General features: G+C 36.9%; 1 protein-coding gene across 9 annotated transcripts in view; it reads right to left on the bottom strand.

Annotated features, from left to right (window-relative positions):
- Positions 1-17,696, bottom strand: part of ZNF438 (zinc finger protein 438) — a 177,639-nt gene that overhangs the window by 126,926 nt on the left and 33,017 nt on the right. For 8 of the 9 annotated variants that reach the window (XM_025397921.1, XM_025397923.1, XM_025397919.1 and 5 more), the window contains exon 2: positions 5,683-5,740. The exons of the other annotated variant lie outside the window; for it this stretch is intronic. The gene's annotated coding sequence lies outside the window, so the exon portion shown is untranslated. The remainder of the gene's footprint in view (positions 1-5,682; positions 5,741-17,696) is intronic. 9 annotated transcript variants of the gene reach the window in all.

The following is a 17,696-nucleotide window of genomic DNA, read 5'->3' as shown; positions in this document are numbered from 1 at the left end:
AATCTTTTGCTAGTAAAGCAACTTTCAAAATTTGTGTACCGGGTTTTTTTAAGCAATGTTACTGAGATAATAGTTTATATACAATAAAATACATAAATTTTAAGTGTACCTTTCAGTGGGCTTGGACAAATTTATATCTCCACATAATTACTGCCAGAATCAAGATATAGAACACAACTACCATCCCAAAAAGTTCCCTTGTACTGCCTCCAGTTCAATCACAACCCACCCTTAGCTGCATGCAACAACTTGTCCACTGTTCGTCACCATACAGTAAATGTATCTTTTCTCACACTTCTGATATACTAACCTAGAGCAATAAATGGAATCAGTTGTGGTGTTCTGTATCTGGCTTATTTTACTCGGTATAATGATTTTGAAGTTTATCCATATTCCTAGTATATATGATTTTTAAAATGGTAAATGAACATTGGCTTCGACTTCAAGTCACCAGCTGCATTAGCCCCTAGTAAGAGAGTCAGCTTCTCTTTGAAGCTTTGAAGCCAAGCATTGACTTTCCCTCTCTAGCTATGGAAGTCTTATATGGCATCTTCTTCGAATATAAGGCTGTTTCATTTGCACTGAGGCCATTAAGAATTATACTAGGGCTGTGAATACTTATGCTAAATCTACTCTGCTCTGTAAATGGAACAACAAAGCCTGGATGACAGCATGTCTGCTTACAGTATGGTTTACTGAATAGTTTAAGCCCACTGTTGAGAGTCACTGTTCAGAGAAAAAGATTCCTTTCAAAATATTATTGCTCAATGAAAATGCACCTAGTCACCCAACAGCTCTAATGGATATGTACCAGGATATTAATGTTGTTTACACGCCTGCTAACATGATATCCATCCTGCAGCTTATGGAACAAGGAGTAATTTCAGCTTTCATTCCAAGCTCATGGATAGGAAGAATCAATATCGTGAAAATGGCCATACTGCCCAAAGTAATTTATAGATTCAATGCTATCCCCATCAAGCTACCACTGACTTTCTTCACAAAATTGGATAAAACTACTTTAAACTGCATATGGAACCAAAAAAGAGCCCGTATTGCCAAGACAATCCTAAGCAAAAAGAACAAAGCTGGAGGCATCATGCTATCTGACTTCAAACTATACTACAAGGCTACAGGAACCAAAACAGCATAGTACGGTACCAAAACAGATATACAGACCAATGGAACACAACAGAGGCCTCAGAAATAACATCATGCATCTACAACCATCTGATCTTTGACAGATCTGGACCACTTGGTCTAATATTGATGGTGGGGTGTTAAAGTTCCCCACTATTATTGTGTGGGAGTCTAAGTCTCTTTGTAGCACTCTTTAAACTGAGCAGAAATCTCTCTCTGTAACTTTTCCCCATTGATTCTAGCTATGACTTTCTGTAGCTCTAAATCCAGTCCCTCTTACACTTGAAAGCATTCAAATTACAGAAACTAGGAATGCTAAAGCTGTAATATTTTTATTGTGACTCTACCACTGCATGTGCTACAGAGTCTTGGATGTGCACTTTTCTTCTCTCTAAATCTACCTCCACTGGTACCAGGCTAGACTGGTTGGAGTGAGGGGTGTGGGATCACGGAACTGGGGGAAGTTAGCTGATTACAAATGGACTTGGGAGTATCTAAGGAATAGCAAGAAGGCAAGTGTGGCTAGAGGAGAGTGAGCAAGAGAGTGAGTGACAGGAGATAAAGTCAGCAGGTCTGGTAGAACATGTGAGACAACATTTTATACTGTGTGTGCTGGGTAGCCACCGAAGTGTTCTGAACAGAGGAATGACAGAAACTGTTTAACATTAAAAAAAAACAAAAAACAACAACAACAAAAACACCTTTTCCCCCAAATGGAGGATTAAATGGAGAGATACAAAGAGGAGATAAGGAAGGCCAGTTAGAAGATGATTATTATCACCTAGGCAACTTATAATAGGGCAGTAAGGGTGAGGAGTGGGGTAGGGGTAATTTGGGATACATTTTGAAAGGAAGGCATATAAGCCTTACTAATGGACTGGATATGGGATATGAAAGAAAAAGTCCAACATGACTTTGAGTTTTTGGCCAGGAACAACTGCATATATCATCTACACAGGGAGAAAAGTTCAAGATTTACATTTTAGACATATTAAGTTTGAAATGTTTATTAGACTCCAAAATGGAGATGTTGAAAAGACATAAAAATAAGTCTAGAACTCCTGGGAGAGACCAAAGTAAAGAAATTGTAAATTTGGGAGAACAGATGGCATTTAAAACAAGGGATCACATGAGATTGTGTGGAAAATAAATACAGAAGGCTAAGGACTGAGCCCTGAGAAATGTCAACTTTTAGAGATCATAAAGAGAAGATAGTAAAGGAGATTTTGTATTTTTATGACTCTTCCTCAAAAAGAAGTTAGAATTATTTTGTCTACAAACTATGAAGTCCATAGCCAACCATCATAATCCTCTTCAAAAACCACTTTTTAGAGTCACATGCCTACTCTATTTCTGACTCCTGACCAACTAACAATCTGAATAGCTACATTTCACCCGTCAGCTGCTCAACTACCCCATCCCTGGTCTCTGGCATGTGTTGCAGGTTCTGGATCAAAGTTCTCACAACAACTAGGAACTTCTAGTTGTCCAACAGTTACCAAGAGGCACGTGGAGAGCATGTTCCCAAGAGCTGCCAAAAGTTCTTGGCATGTGATCAGTGAAGCACACAATGAGTGAGTGTTCAGCAATTAATCAGGTGACAGGGAACAACTGATATGTTAGGGGACTGCAGAATGAGCCAGAACAAAGCTAGACAAGAAACACAAGTCCTTACTCCAGGCTGTTCACCCCAGGAGAATCCACTCTAGGTGACCCAGTGTGATCAGATACTCTTACCTAGAAAAGCTGAAGTAATCTGAAGTTTACTACACATCTATGGAAACATGATGGCATTTCCTGGGAGCTGCTTATAAATAAACAGCAGGTACTGTACTATATTATAACTATAACGATAAATAAACAGCAGGTACTGTACTATATTATAAATAAACAGCAGGTATTGTACTATATAATAGGCACTTGTTCTGTCCACCTCCCCATCTCAGAATTAGACTGGAGACAGCTGTTCTCACTCAGCCTCATCTGTAAAGGGAATTCCAACCTATCTCATAGGTAATTGTGAAGATTATATGAGATAATGTAAGTAAAGTGCCTAGTACATAGAAAATGTTCAGGCCAGGCGTGGTGGCTCACACCTGTAATCCTAGCACTTTGGGAGGCCGAGGCAGGCAGATCACAAGGTCAGGAGTTCGAGACCAGCCTAACCAACATGGTGAAACGCTGTCTCTACTAAAAATATAAAAAAATTAGCTGGTCGTGGCAGCGCATGCCTGTAATCCCGGCGGCTCAGAAGGCGGAGGCAGGAGAATCACTTGAACCCAGGAGATGGAGGTTGCAGCGAGCCGAGATTGTGCCATTGCACTCCAGCATGGGTGACAGAGCAAGACTCCATCTCAAAAAAAAAAAAAAAAAAAAATGTTCAATATATATTGGCTATTCTTATTTACACTTTGATGACCACAAATTACAATCAGCTGAATGGTAAGCATGTCCCTAAAAACAACACTTTTAATGCTCTTCTAGCACAGAATAACACAAGTTTTTCTTGTTTGCTTGTTTTGTGTGAACTATTACATGATCAATGTAATTTAAACTTGGCCTAAGAAAGCGATCCTGTCTTTTTCTAAACTTCCCAACCAAGGTTAGCACAATCATGTTAAACAACTAAAAAATAGATTATAATTCCATTAACTGTAATTCTATTAACATGAGACTGTTAACACCAATTCTGACTAAAGACTACCAAGCAACACAGAAATTTCGAAGCTGGACAATTATTCTGCAAGAGTTATTCAGGCACGGGTCTGCTCTTTTAAGTGTCTATATCCTTTAAATACAATATATTTAATTTCCCTTTATGAAATTTAACTAAAATCATTAAATTTGGCAGCAGAAGCAGGAAACCATCCACAAGACCTGCATGGCTACTTTACTTTTATTAATGAAAAGTTACATAAGAGTTTTGGCAAACTACAAAATTTCCTTCTTATAAGTCTTTTAATATTTATAGAAATTTAAAATACTTATCATGCTAAAGTCCATTTTAGAAACTGAGAATTTTATTATCTGACAGCAATAGATTCTGTATTATTTTAGCTCAATTACAGAAATGGCTATGTAAGAGTTATGCTCATCTTTATTCATACTCATTAACAATAGGTCTACTGTGTCTACTACTTGACCTAGAAGCTCCAGTAGTGTGACTGAACAAAACTATACTAACGGGGTCTCCAAACCACTGAGTCACATTATTGGACTTTCGTCTCTAAACAATACACTAAAGAAAAGAAAAAGAAGTGTACTGGGAACCATTTAAAGGGCCTGCTTGGAATAACAGAAAAAGTTACACAAAAGGACCAAAAAACACAAGTGGCTGAAAGCATCAAAGAGAAAGCCTGTAACCGAGTACGAGGAGATGTCCGCAAACACCATGCCCATTATAGCAGTCTTTTCTTGCACTGTTATAAAGAACTATCCAAGACTGGGTAATTTATAAAGTAAAGAGGTTTAATTGGTTCATGGTTCCTCGAGCTGTATAGGAAGCACGGCTGGGGAGGCCTCAAGAAACTTTCAACCACGGCGGAAGGCAAAGGGGAAGCAGGTACATCTTACATGGCCGGAGCAAGAGGAAGAGTGTGAAGGGGGAGGTGCTACATGCTTTTAAACAACCAGATCTCATGACAACTCACTCACTATCACAAGAACAAGAAGAAAGAAATTCGCCCCCATGATCCAATCACCTTCCATCAGGTCCCTCCTCCAACACTGGAAATTACAATTTGATATGAGATTTGGGCAGGGACACGAATCCAAACCATATCACCAATGTTAAAAAAATAAAATTGCATACTTCCTATAAATTGAAAAATGAAACCTATAGCCATGTATTTCCTTGAATCATTTTTATGTAATCTGGATTTTTTTAATTAATTGTTTTTATTTTAGTCCAGAAAATCTACTTCTAAACTATACATTTTGAATCAATAAACTCTGACTTTTGTGCTTCAAGTAAATTTTTATTGTGAAATAATTTTAGGTTTAGAAGACAGATACAAAAATACTATAGCGTTCCTATATACCCCTCATTCAGTTTTCCATAAAGTTAAACATCTTACATAACCACGGGACATTTGTCGAAACTAAGAAATTAACACTGATTAATTTCTAATTGATTACTATTAACTGAAATATAGACTTCATTTATATTTCACCTGTTTTTCCACTAATGTCTTTTTTTAGTTCCTAGGTATAACCCAGGGTACCATATTGCATTTAGTTATTTTTTTTAATGCTTTAAGTTTTGCTACATGCCACACTCCTATATCTTATAAATAATATCCTCATTATAATTATTATAGAAAATAAGCCTAAAATTCCCTGGGAAATATGATTTTTTAGCTATTAGGGAAATGTTACATGAAGATTCATGTAAATGTGGTATTTCTACAAACGTTACATTGAAGAGAAAAGAGGTAAATTGCTGAAGTAAGATATGCCCCACTGTCTACTTTGCCAGGAACCTGTGAGATCAAATTACTTAATGTTTCAGAAATGTCTCTTCAAAAAATGCTTGTCACTTACCTATATCCCAAGGCTCCTGTAGAGTCATAAGATATACCATAAATCCTTTTAATTAATTCTGTAACAGAATACAAAGTATTATTATAATCATATTCAGATAATCCATTTTTATCAAATATATGTAAATAGTACCTTATTTTCAAGTTTCATTTCTAATTACTGTGTATTTTTACTAAGATAACAAAAGAACTAATGTAGAAGAAAATAATTCCATAGTTGATTACATGTCTTTAGTTTAAAAATGAAAGCATGCAAAATTTAATAAAAGTTTTAAGATAAATAGAAAATGTTCCAGAAAAAAAGAAATGCCGCAATGAATAAAACTGGCTAAGAAGAATGCTTCACATTCTTTTCCATGTGCATAATGCTGTGGAAATTACTAGTCACAAACAAGTGATTCATATTCAGGGCACAGTCTTTTTGACAGGAAAACAGTAATCAAGAGTTTGGGATTCAAAGATTTTTGAAAGGACAAATGTCTGGTAAAGTGTGTTAGTTTGCCTGGGACAGTCCCAATTTATGGCCACTGTCCCACTGTCCCACCAGTTTCATTTGTCCTGGGTTTTTCATTTTCTTTCTTTCTTTTTTTTTTTGAGTCGGAGTCTTGCTCTGTCACCCAGGCTGGAGTGCAGTGGCACAATCTCGGCTCACTGCAAGCTCCGCCTCCCGGGTTCACGCCATTCTCCTGCCTCAGCCTCCCGAGTAGCTGGGACTACAGCCGCCCACCACCACGCCCGGCTAAGTTTTTGTATTTTTAGTAGAGATGGGGTTTCACCATGTTAGCCAGGATGGTCTTGATCTCCTGACCTCGTGATCCACCTGCCTCGGCCTCTCAAAGTGCTGGGATTAGAGGTGTGAGCCACTGCGACCGGCCGGGTTTTTCATTTTCTAATGATTTGTTTTAATGATACCATTAAAATAGGCTAGGACTTATTTGTACTTTTAGGCTCTGCCATAACCTCATTAAGCCGTGTGAGATACATGTGCAATGAAGCCTGTTGTCAATTTCACATGTGGTTAAATCTGAAAGACACCTAGCAGTAACCCATTTCTAAACGTACTGTTACTGATACTTCATTCTTAAAGACAGCACCTAGGCACCTCGCAGAAAAAGTGTTCTCAGGCAGGAGCAGGTAAGGACAGCTAACTCCTCCAGCCTTGAAAGGCCGTAGAGGAAATACTGAGTACTGACTGCTGTCCCTGCTCATGGCTAGCTTAAAGACACAGATTTAATGAAAGCAGATAGAGAAAGTGTTTTACATATTACTCTCTAAAGCATGACTTTTCATCTAGATCAAATTACTTTTTTAAAAAATGCACTTAGTTCTGATTCTAAAGCATCTTTTTTACATCATCAAAGTAAAGTGATATCTGGTTGGCTCCATTAACAGAAAAACTCACAGTTAAATGTTGCCAGCTTTCTGTCAGTATCAGGAAATGTACCAACTAGAAAAATCAGTTAATTCCAATAATGGTTTGATGATTTCATCTAATTCATGAAACCAAAGTAAAGCTGTTGGAAGTTCATTCTGTAGAATATGAAACACCTGACATTGCTTTAATTGCTACTTAAAAATCAGTTTAGAAGTTCAACAACAAAAACAAAATTACTGTTGGTTCTCATTATTCACAGTAGTTATGGTCTATGAAGAAGTCACCATGAATACTGAATTAGGGAATACCAAATTGTTTACTCATAAGGGAAATTCAGGGTTGGGTTCCTGAGAGCTCCTGAGAGCCTCTGATTACATTTTAATTAGTTGACCAAACATAACCTCATTTTATGTATAGTTCTGTTTCAAGATACCTGATTAATATATAGTCATCCACTGCATGATGTGTCAACAACAGACTGCATCTACGATGCAGGTGGTCCCATAAGATTATCAAGCTATATTTTCGCTGTACATTTTCTATGTTTAGATACATAAATGTTTACTATTCTGTTACAACTGCCTACAGAATTCAGTATAGTAACACACCGCACAGGTTTGTAGTCCAGAAACAATAGCCTTTACCACATAGCCTACATGTGTAGTAAGCTATAGATTCATATAAGCACACTCCATGATATTTTCACAATGACAAAATCACCTAATGATACATTTCTCAGAATTTAACCCTGTTGTTAAGCAATGTATGGCTGTTTACTGTTGAATCACTATGAGTCACTGAACTCATAGCCAACAGCACTATAAGTTTATCCATCATGTGTATTTTCTCCTTAAGGCACATCACAGCCTTCTTGCACTTAGGAGCAATATACAGCACTTCAGTTCCACACTGAATAGTCATTTTAAACACAGAAATCACAAAGAAGCCTAAAAAAGCAAAAATCATGGCACTATATAAACCCAAAAAAGGAGACTTGTTTACTGTATGAGAGCTGAAGGAAATCAGCCTGCCAACTAGGAATGTGTTGAGCAATCCAAAATTTTCACCATTCTGTACCATTTGTAGTCATGCACTCAGTTGAATAACTAGTGTCATGAGTATTGATTTTGCAGTTACAAATAAATTTGACAGGTTCAGTATCCCTTACCTGAAATGTTTGGGGTCAGAAGTGTTTTGAATTTGGGGTTTTTAAAAATTTTGAAACATCTGTATTATATACTTACTGAGTATCCCTAATCCAAAAATCTGAAATCCAAAAGGCTCCAATGAGTATTTCATTTGCGCATGACCCTTGAGAATTGTGTTGAGCATCATGTCGGCACTCAAAAAGTTTAGGATTTTAGAGCATTTCTGATTTTAGATCAGAGATGCTCAATCTGTAATAGGCAAACGAATTCATGAAAGCAAAATCTGTGAATAGTAAGGGTCAATTCTATTTGTTTTTACAGTGATAACACAATTACAAACTTTGAGCACAGCATCATAGAAAGAACAATGTTCTTATTAAATTTTAAAAATGATGTAACAGAAATAAACTTGGACTTGGCTGTGGTTCACATATAATTCACAACTGTGCCCATATAAACTGCAATATATTACCAATCAAAATTGGAGGAAACATATTTCACAACTGCATCCACAAAAGATGTGACATTCTACCAATCAAAATTTACAAATGTTTATACATGCACATAGGGTTAAAAAAAATTGAACTAAGGTTGGGTGTGGTGGCTCACACCTGTAATCCCAACATTTTGGGAGGATGAGATGGGAGGACTGCTTGAGCTCAGGTGGTCAAGGCTGAAGTAAGCTGTGATCATACCACTGCACTTCAGCCTGGGCAACAGAGTACACCCCCATCTAAAAAAAAAAAAAAAAAAATGAACTAAAATATTTGTGACAAAGCTGATGCTGAATTTAGAAAAATATTTCAGCATGACAGTCCATGTTTTCTCTTTTTGTTATCTAGCTTGGAATTCTTTGAGGCTTAGACTTTGTAAAATCATCAACATAACGGATGATTTTCATTCAAACATTACATTCAAAGTCAGTTGAAAATAGCTATAGACTAAACGTTTGTATCACCTTAAATTCTTATGCTGAAGCCCTAATACCCAACGTGATGGTATTCAGAGGTAGTGCCTTTAATTAGGGTTAGATTAGGTCATGTTGGTGGGGCCCTCCTGATGAGATTAATGCTGTTATAAAAAGAAACAGATCTCTCTCTCTACCCCCACCACCCCCATCCAAGTGCACACACCCAAGAAGGGCCATGTGAGGACATAACGAGATCAAATCAGGTCTGCAAACCAGGAAGCAGGCCCTCACCAGAAACTGATCTGCTGGTTCCTTGATCTTTGACTTTCCAGTCTTCAGAACCGTGAGAAATGAATTGTTGTTTAAGCCACCCAGTATGTGGTATTTTGAGACAGCAGCCCAAACTAAGACAGAAATCTTTCATTCAAGATTTAATTTTTATGGAGAACTTATTTTTTTACTTAAATAAGTTTATATTATGTACTAGAATAAAATGAACTTGAGAATGCCTACAATTTAGCAGCATCTAACTTTGGTTAAGATGTTTAAAAGATTTCCATAACAGACACAATTTATTTCACAAGCTTTGTCATAAAAATTTTGTTGAATAAAAGTGCTGTAAATAGAGTTTACTGTTTTTTTTAACAGTTGCTGTGAAAATACATGTGCCAGAATATTTGCATATTAAACTATTACAAAATAAAAATATAATCGAATTTGCTTTGAACTTACCAGGTACCTCACTATCAACATAGAGGTTACATTCTCAAATTTAAAAATCACAATTTATATAGAAAATAGTAACTTGAAAAAATCAATAATTTCAAATGTAGCAATCACAAAATGCAACTTGAAAAAGACTATGATTTTATGAAGCAATTAAAGATAATACAACTATATTTTTAAAATATTTTTTCCAATACAGAGATCTTATATATTAGATACAAATTATAGCTAAGAAACTAATGTATATGAACTTTTACTGAGAATTATATTTGTTATTTTTAATGTTAAAACAGTTGTTTTGCTTTAATGAATATAGCTACATCTTAATATGTCTTAGAAATAACTTTATTTTTAAAATAATTCCTTAATAGGACTATTTTATAGGTCCGCCAATATGATGAAACCAATTTGTCAGTCAAGTAATAAAATTAAATAATTTTATTGTTTTTCAGAAAGAATATCAATTTGGGCAATAAACAGTTAACCTAGATGTGCTAGTTAATTTTATGAGTCACTTTGGATAGTTATCATGGCCAGCTGTTTGGTATAATACTAATAGAGATGCTGTGTGAAGGTCTCTGTGGATGTAATTAACATTTATAATTGGTTGACTTGAAATAAAGCAGATTCCATACTGTAGTGGGCCTTATCCAACCAGATGAATGCCTTACCAGCGAAGATAAAAGTTACCTGAAGAAGATGCAAGTCTACATCAAGATGATAACATAGAAATGCTGAGTTTCCAGCCTACTAGCCTATTTTGCAATTTTTACACTCAAGACTATTATCAACTCTTCCTTAAATATACAGCCTGCTGCTGTATTCTACACAGTTGCTTTGCCAACTCCCAAAATTCTGTGAGTCAATTCCTTAAAATAAACTCTGTATCTTTCTCTTGTTCTCTGTTTCTCTGGAGAACCCTGACTAATGATACACTAGGTAAGGAAGATTAGAAAGTATTAACGAGCTCCACCAAAAGGAAGCTGCTCCCTGATAAGAGTAGAGAGAAAGGGTTTTAAGAAACATGCAAGTAAAGAAGAATTAACATTAACTTCTTTTAAAGAAGAACAGAATCCCAGATTCTATGGCCACATCTTCCTATACCAGAATGATACATAACCCAGTAACCCTGACCCTTAGCTTTTAGAGAACAGGGACATATCTTACACCTCTTTGTATCCCCTTTCTAGCAGTGAGTATGAGACAGAGAAGATGCTTTAAATGGTTGCTGAATAAACTAAAGTCTCAGAAGACATCCCCAGTCCTAAATGCAATTAAGAGGGTGAGAATGTATGCAAAAATATGCATTTTAATGTTTTGAGTAATACTGTAGTGTTGTCATTCTGAGACTGTTGTGTGTACACTATAGGATGAAAATAAATGAATAATTGTGGAACTTTCCAGTTCTATAATCACTCATATCCTTGAAAGCAGAGGAAAGAGATAGAGAAAGAAGATTTAAACACACTATCGTCTCCATCATAGTCTCAAGTTTCAATTGGAAGCATCAATATCAATTTATGAAATACTTTTATTTTATCTTAATATGTGCACATACTTCTGATCTCTGTCTACAGAAAGGGCTGAGAGAAAACATGATCACCCCTTAAACAGTAGGGCTTCTAAGAGAAACAGCTGAATCTAGGACTCAGGAGCTAACTTTAAGAGGCTTCCATTAGCCAAAGATGGAGTCATTTGAGCTTCAATGATGGTAATACTTGAAATGGATTAAACTAATACATTAAATTCTAAAAGTTCATAATAATATTCTTAAAAAACTGGTCACCTTTAAGAGATGATAGAGAACCAATTTATTATCTTAAAAAACATATATCAAAGGGAAAAAATCAAGAATTTATGTTACCTTTCTTTTGTGAACTCTATCACTGGGTAACCAAGTAAGAGATAAGAACATGTATCTCTTTATAAAAATATTCCAATGAATAAATGAAAAAGAGTAAAAAGAATTAGAATATTACTATTTTTCAAACCTTAATGAATGAATAGATACAAATAATACATATAAATGGCTGCTAGGATCACAAAAAAAGATGCAACCAAACATTGAAAGTAGGTTATCCAGATGAGCAGCCTCAGCCTCACTCAGATACTTGCCAGAAATACAAACCCTCAGGTCCGACCTCCGACCTCCTGAATCAGAAGGTTTGGGCATAGGACCCAGTAATCTGTGTTTTATTAAAACAAGCCCACCAGGTGATTCAGAGGTATCCTCAACTTCAATAAAGTCTATGTATAGCAACAGAAAACAGACTGAGACATAAAATTGGTACCAAGATGTAGGACTTTTGCTATAATATCTGAAAATGAAGCAGCAGCTTTGGAACTGGGTAACGGGTAGAAGCTGGCAGACTATGGAGGAGCTGGATAGAAAAAACCCGTATTGCCATAAATGGAGCATTAAGGGTGATTCTGGTGAAGGTTCTGAAAACAACTAGAGAAACTCTGAATCTTTTTTTTTTTGAGACAGAGTCTCACTCTGTCACCCACGTTGGAGTGCAATGGCACAATCTCAGTTCACTGCAACCTCCGCCTTGCAGGTTCAAGCGATTCTCCTGCCTCAGTCTCCCAAGTAGCTGGGATTACAGGCATGCACCACCAAGCCCCACTAATTTTTGTATTTTTAGTAGAGGAGGGGTTCTGCCATGTTGGCCAGGCTGGTCTCAAACACCAAACCTCAGGTGATCTGCCTGCCTCAGCCTCCCACAGTGCGAGGATTACAGGAGTGAGCTACTGCACCCAGCCTGAATCTTCTTAGAGATTACTTAAGTGCTCATGACCAGAATGTTGACAGAAATAAGTAAAGTTCATTCTGAAGAGGCCTCAGATGGAAATGAGGAGCAAGGTACTAGAACTTGGAATAAAGGCCACACTTGTCACAAAGCAGCAAACAGCCTGACATACCTCAAGGCTATGTCCATGCCCTAGGGGTTTGTGGAATGCTGGACTAGCATATAGGGTGGAAGAAATTTCTAGCAGCAAAACACTCAAGACACAGGTGAGATCTGGGAGCAAAGGGATGACAAAGACAGAATTTATAATCAAATGAAAAGCAAAGTGGAAAGATTTGGAAAACTCTCCTCAGGCTGGCTATGTAGAATTTAAAAAGCTTGTTTAGGAAAGGAAACCAAGAATGTGGCCTAGGAACCATTTGCTAAAGAGATTCATATTGATACAAGGGACCAAGAGACTATTTATCAGGATAATTAGAGAAAGACTCCAAAAGGCATTTCACACATCTTTGAAGCTGCTCCTCCCATCAGAGGCCCAGAGGCCTAGGAGTGCAGAATGATTTTGTGGGAGCCCATGGCATCCATGGCATTCTGCACAGCCCACTGTCCAGGACTGCCTCAGGACTCTGCTCCCTGCTCCCCAGAGCAAGGCTCTGTGGTTGCCCCAGCCATGACCCAAGTAGCAGCAGGTGTGGCTCAACTCACCACTATGGAAGGCACAAGCTATAAATTTTGGTGGCATCCACAAGGTGCTAATTCCGCAGGTATACAGAATGAAAGAGATGTGGGGCTATGGTAGTTTCACCTAGATTTCAAAGGATATACCAAAAAGACGGGTGCCCTGGCAGAGACTTGTCACAAGAGTGAACCCATTGCTGAGAGCCCCCACTAGGGCAATGCCTAGTACAGCCAGAAGCAAGGCCATAGCAGAGTCCCCACTAAAGTAATGCCTAATGGAGCTGTGGGAGCAGGAATGCTGCTGAGACCTCAGAACTATAGCATCAGCATGCAGGTCCAACCCGCAAAAGCCACAGGCACCCAACTGTAACTTACAAGGGCTGACATATGGATTGAGCATAGTAAAGCCATGGAGGTGGAGTCACTTGAGGCTTTCAGGCCCAACCCTGCACCCATGTGCCCAGGATGCAGGACATGGAGTCAAAGGAGATTATTCTCCAGCTGTAAGATGTAACGCTGTTTTCCTTGTTGGGTTTTCGTTTTACATGGGACCTGTTACTCCTTAATTTTTTCCTGTTGCTCCCTTTTGGAATGGCAATGTCTGTCCTATGCCTGTTCCACCACTATATTTTGGAAGCCGGTAACTTGTTTGATTTAATAGGCTCACAGCTGAAAAGAATCTGCCTCAAGGCAAATACACCATGTGTCTCACTCAAATCTGATGTACATGAGACTTGGAACTTTGGGTTTTTGAGTGCATGATAGAATGAATGAAGACTCTGGAGCTACTGGGATGGAATGAATGTATTTTTAAACACCAGAAGGACATAAATTTTGGGGGCCCAGAGTGGAATGCTGTAGTTTAAATGTGTTCTCCAAAGGTTCACTGTATTGGAAACTTGGTCCTGAATGCAGAAGTATTGAGAAGTAGCACTTTTAAGAGGTAACTGGGTCATGAGGGCTCTGCTCTCATGAATGGATTAGTGGACTAATAAGTTACTGGATTGATGGGTCATCAAGCAGGTAGGTTAGCTATCACAAGAATGCATCTGTTATAAAATCCAGTTTGGTTCTCACTCATGTGCCCTCTCAGCATGTGATGCTCCGTGCCACCTTGGGACTCTGTAGAGAATTCCCACTAGCAAGAAGGCCCTCACCAGAGGCTCACACCATGCTCTTGGACTTCTTAGCTTCCAGAACCGTAAAAAATAAATTTCTTTTCCTTATAAATTAACTAGTCTTTGGTATTCTGTTAAAGTAACAGAAAATGGACTAAAACAGATGCCATTAGGATAAAAAAGAGGGAGAAATAATATTTAAAGAAATAATAAGGCTAGGCATGGTGGCTCATATCTGTAACTCGAGCACCTTGGAAGGCCGAGGTGGGAGGATTGCTTCAGCCCAAGGAATTCAATACCAGCCTGGGAAACATGTTGAGACCCTGTCTCTATAAAAAAACATTAAAAATTAACCAGGCAGGGTGAAACACACCTGTAGTTTCAGCTACTCAGGAGGCTGAGGTGGGAGGACTGCTTAAGCCCGCAGTGAGGTGCAGCCTGCAGTGAGCTAAGGTCATGCCACTATACTCCAGCCTGGGTGACAGTGAGACCCTGTCTCAGAGAGAGGGAAAAAAAAAGAATGAAAGAAAAAGAATAAAAAATACATAAATAATGGTTGAAATCTTTCCAAATTTGATAAAAGAAAAAGAAATATTAATCTACACATCCCCCAAGGAGCTCAACAAATTCTAAATAGGATAAATACAAAAGGATATACTTCCAGACACATTATAGGCAAAATCTTGAGAGCCAAAGACAAGGAGAAAATCTTGAAAGCAGCAAGAGCAAAATGACCAGACAAGCACAAAGGAGTCCCCAATAAGATTAACAACTGACTTCTCATTAGAAACAAGCGAGGGCAGAAAGCAATGGAATTAAATATTCAAAGTGCTAAAGTAAAATATTGTGAATTATGACTCTAATATCCAGCAACACTGTATTTTTAAAATAAAGGTGAAATTAAGGCATACCCAGGAAAATAAAAACAGAGAATTTGTTGCTAGAGTATCTGTTTTACAAGAAATACTAAAGGAAATTCTTCAGGCTAAAAGCAAGTAACACCAAACAGTAATTGGAAGCCCCAAAAAACAAAGCGTGCCAGTAAAGGAAATTACGTACATAATTGCAAAAGACACTGTAATTGCATATTTCTTCCCCTTTCTTCTCTTAACTGATTTAAAGAATAATTCAATAAAACACTGTAGCTATAATTTTATTATTGGGCTAACAACATTCACTGTTACATATTTAGACAATAACAGTACAAATGAAGCAGATGAGAACAAAGTTCAATGGGAGTAAGAAAATGACCCCAGAGCTAACTCAAATATGCAGAAATATGTAAAGAAAATGAAAAATAGAGAGGTCAATACAACTAACTATAAATATGTACTTGCTCTCCCTTGTCTCAGTTTCTTCAAAAGACATAATAGGTACATCAATAATAGCACAAAAAAGTTGGGGAGGGAAATGGAGCTAATAGAGGAAGTCTATTTTGCTGAAAGTAAGTATAAATCAGAAGTGAAATTCTTATAAATCAAGATGTACACTGTAAACCCTGGAGCAACCACTAAGAAAATAATTCAAAATATATGTTTTAAAAAGTAGCAAAGGAATTAAAACATCACACTACAATATATCTACTTAACTCAAAAGAAGGCAAGAAAGGAAAGAACAAAAAAGACTTGAGACCTATGGAAAACAAAATTCGTAACTGCATACAAAAATCCAACTATATCAGTAATTACATTAAATGTGAACAGATTAAGCAATCTAATCAAAAGAAAGATTATCAGGCTGTATTTTTTTTAAAAGAAAAAGAACAATGATCCCAACTACATATAAAATCTATATAAAACACATTTTAGATTCAATCATACAAATAGGTTGAAAGTAAAAGCTATACCATAAAAACAGTAAACATAAAAGAATCAGGCAAAATAGATTTTAAAACAAGAATATATTACTAGAAATAAAGAGAAACACTTCATAATGACAGAAGGGTCAATTCATCAGGAAGATATAACAATTAGAAGCATATATGCACCTAACAACAGAAGGAAGAAAAGACAGAGTTGAAGGGATACACAACTCAAAAATAATAATTGGAGACTAACCCTCTTTCAATACTAGATAAAACCACCAGGAAGAAAATCAACAAGAACACAGAAGATTCGAACAACACAGTAAGACAACTAGCCCTAAAGACAACTATATAACACTCCACCCAACAAGGCAATATGCATTCTTAAGTGCATAAGAAACATTTTCCAAAAGAGATCACATGCTAGGCCGTAAACAACCTTCAATAATTTACAGAGATTAATCACACAAAGAATGTTCTCTGAAACAATGGAATGCAATTATAATACAATCAGTAACAGAAGGAATTTTAGGAAATTCACAAAGATGGGCGGGGGAACCACACTCCTAAATAACCAATAGGTCAAAGAAATCAGAGAGAAAATTAGAAAATATGTTGAGATGAGTGAAAACTAAAACACAACATACCAAAATTTATTGGATACAGCTAAAGAAAATAGTACTCAGAAAGAAATTTGTAGCTATAAATGCCTATATTAAAAAAGAAAGATCTCCAGTGGATAATCTAATCTTCCACCTTAAGAAGACAGAACCTACAAAAAGAAAAGCAAACTAAACCTAAGCAAGCAGATGGGAGGAAATAATAAAGAATAATGTGCAAACAAATGAAACAGAGAATAGAAAATCCAGAAAACAAAAGACACTGGCAAAGGATTTGGGAATCAGGTGGTCATTGTTGTTGACAGAAAAGGAAGGTTTCTTATTAGAAGGAACAAAATCCAGATTGCAAGGAATTTAAGGAATAAATGGGAGGGGAAAAAATGAAGGCAGCATATGTAGACTCTTCTTTCAATAAGCTTGAAAAAAAAGAATGAGAAGACTGAAAATGAAGGCAAGAAGAAATGATTAACAAAGTCTTCTAGGAGGCAGAAAGGAATTAAGATTCTAGGCAAATAAATTGGCCTTGGAAGGTATGGCAGACCTAGAGGTTGCCTACTTAGTCTTCCCTTCTTTGTGGATAACAAAATCTTATTTATTTTTTTATTTTTAATTTTTTTTTACCTTGGGAAGAGTGGAGGGCCATGAATCTAGACTAGTCTAAGCCAAACATAGGACTTCTGTACCCCTCCCCACTGACTGGCTTAGAAACAGTATAGGATGCAGTTTTGGCTAGTGAGGTCATGTTTTCTAGGAGGCTTCTAAGAAAGTTTTCTTCATTTCTGAAAAAGACATAAGAGAGACACCTTTTCTTACAGTCATGGATGCTTTGATATGAGTATGTCATTCTTGGAGTTAAAGCTGCCATCTTGAGATGAGGAGGGGAAAA

Source organism: Theropithecus gelada, chromosome 9 (genome assembly GCF_003255815.1).
Source record: "Theropithecus gelada isolate Dixy chromosome 9, Tgel_1.0, whole genome shotgun sequence".
Classification (NCBI taxonomy): domain Eukaryota; kingdom Metazoa; phylum Chordata; class Mammalia; order Primates; family Cercopithecidae; genus Theropithecus; species Theropithecus gelada.
The sequence above is the reverse complement of the archived record's forward strand: the minus strand, read 5'-3'. Positions and strand labels throughout refer to the sequence as shown.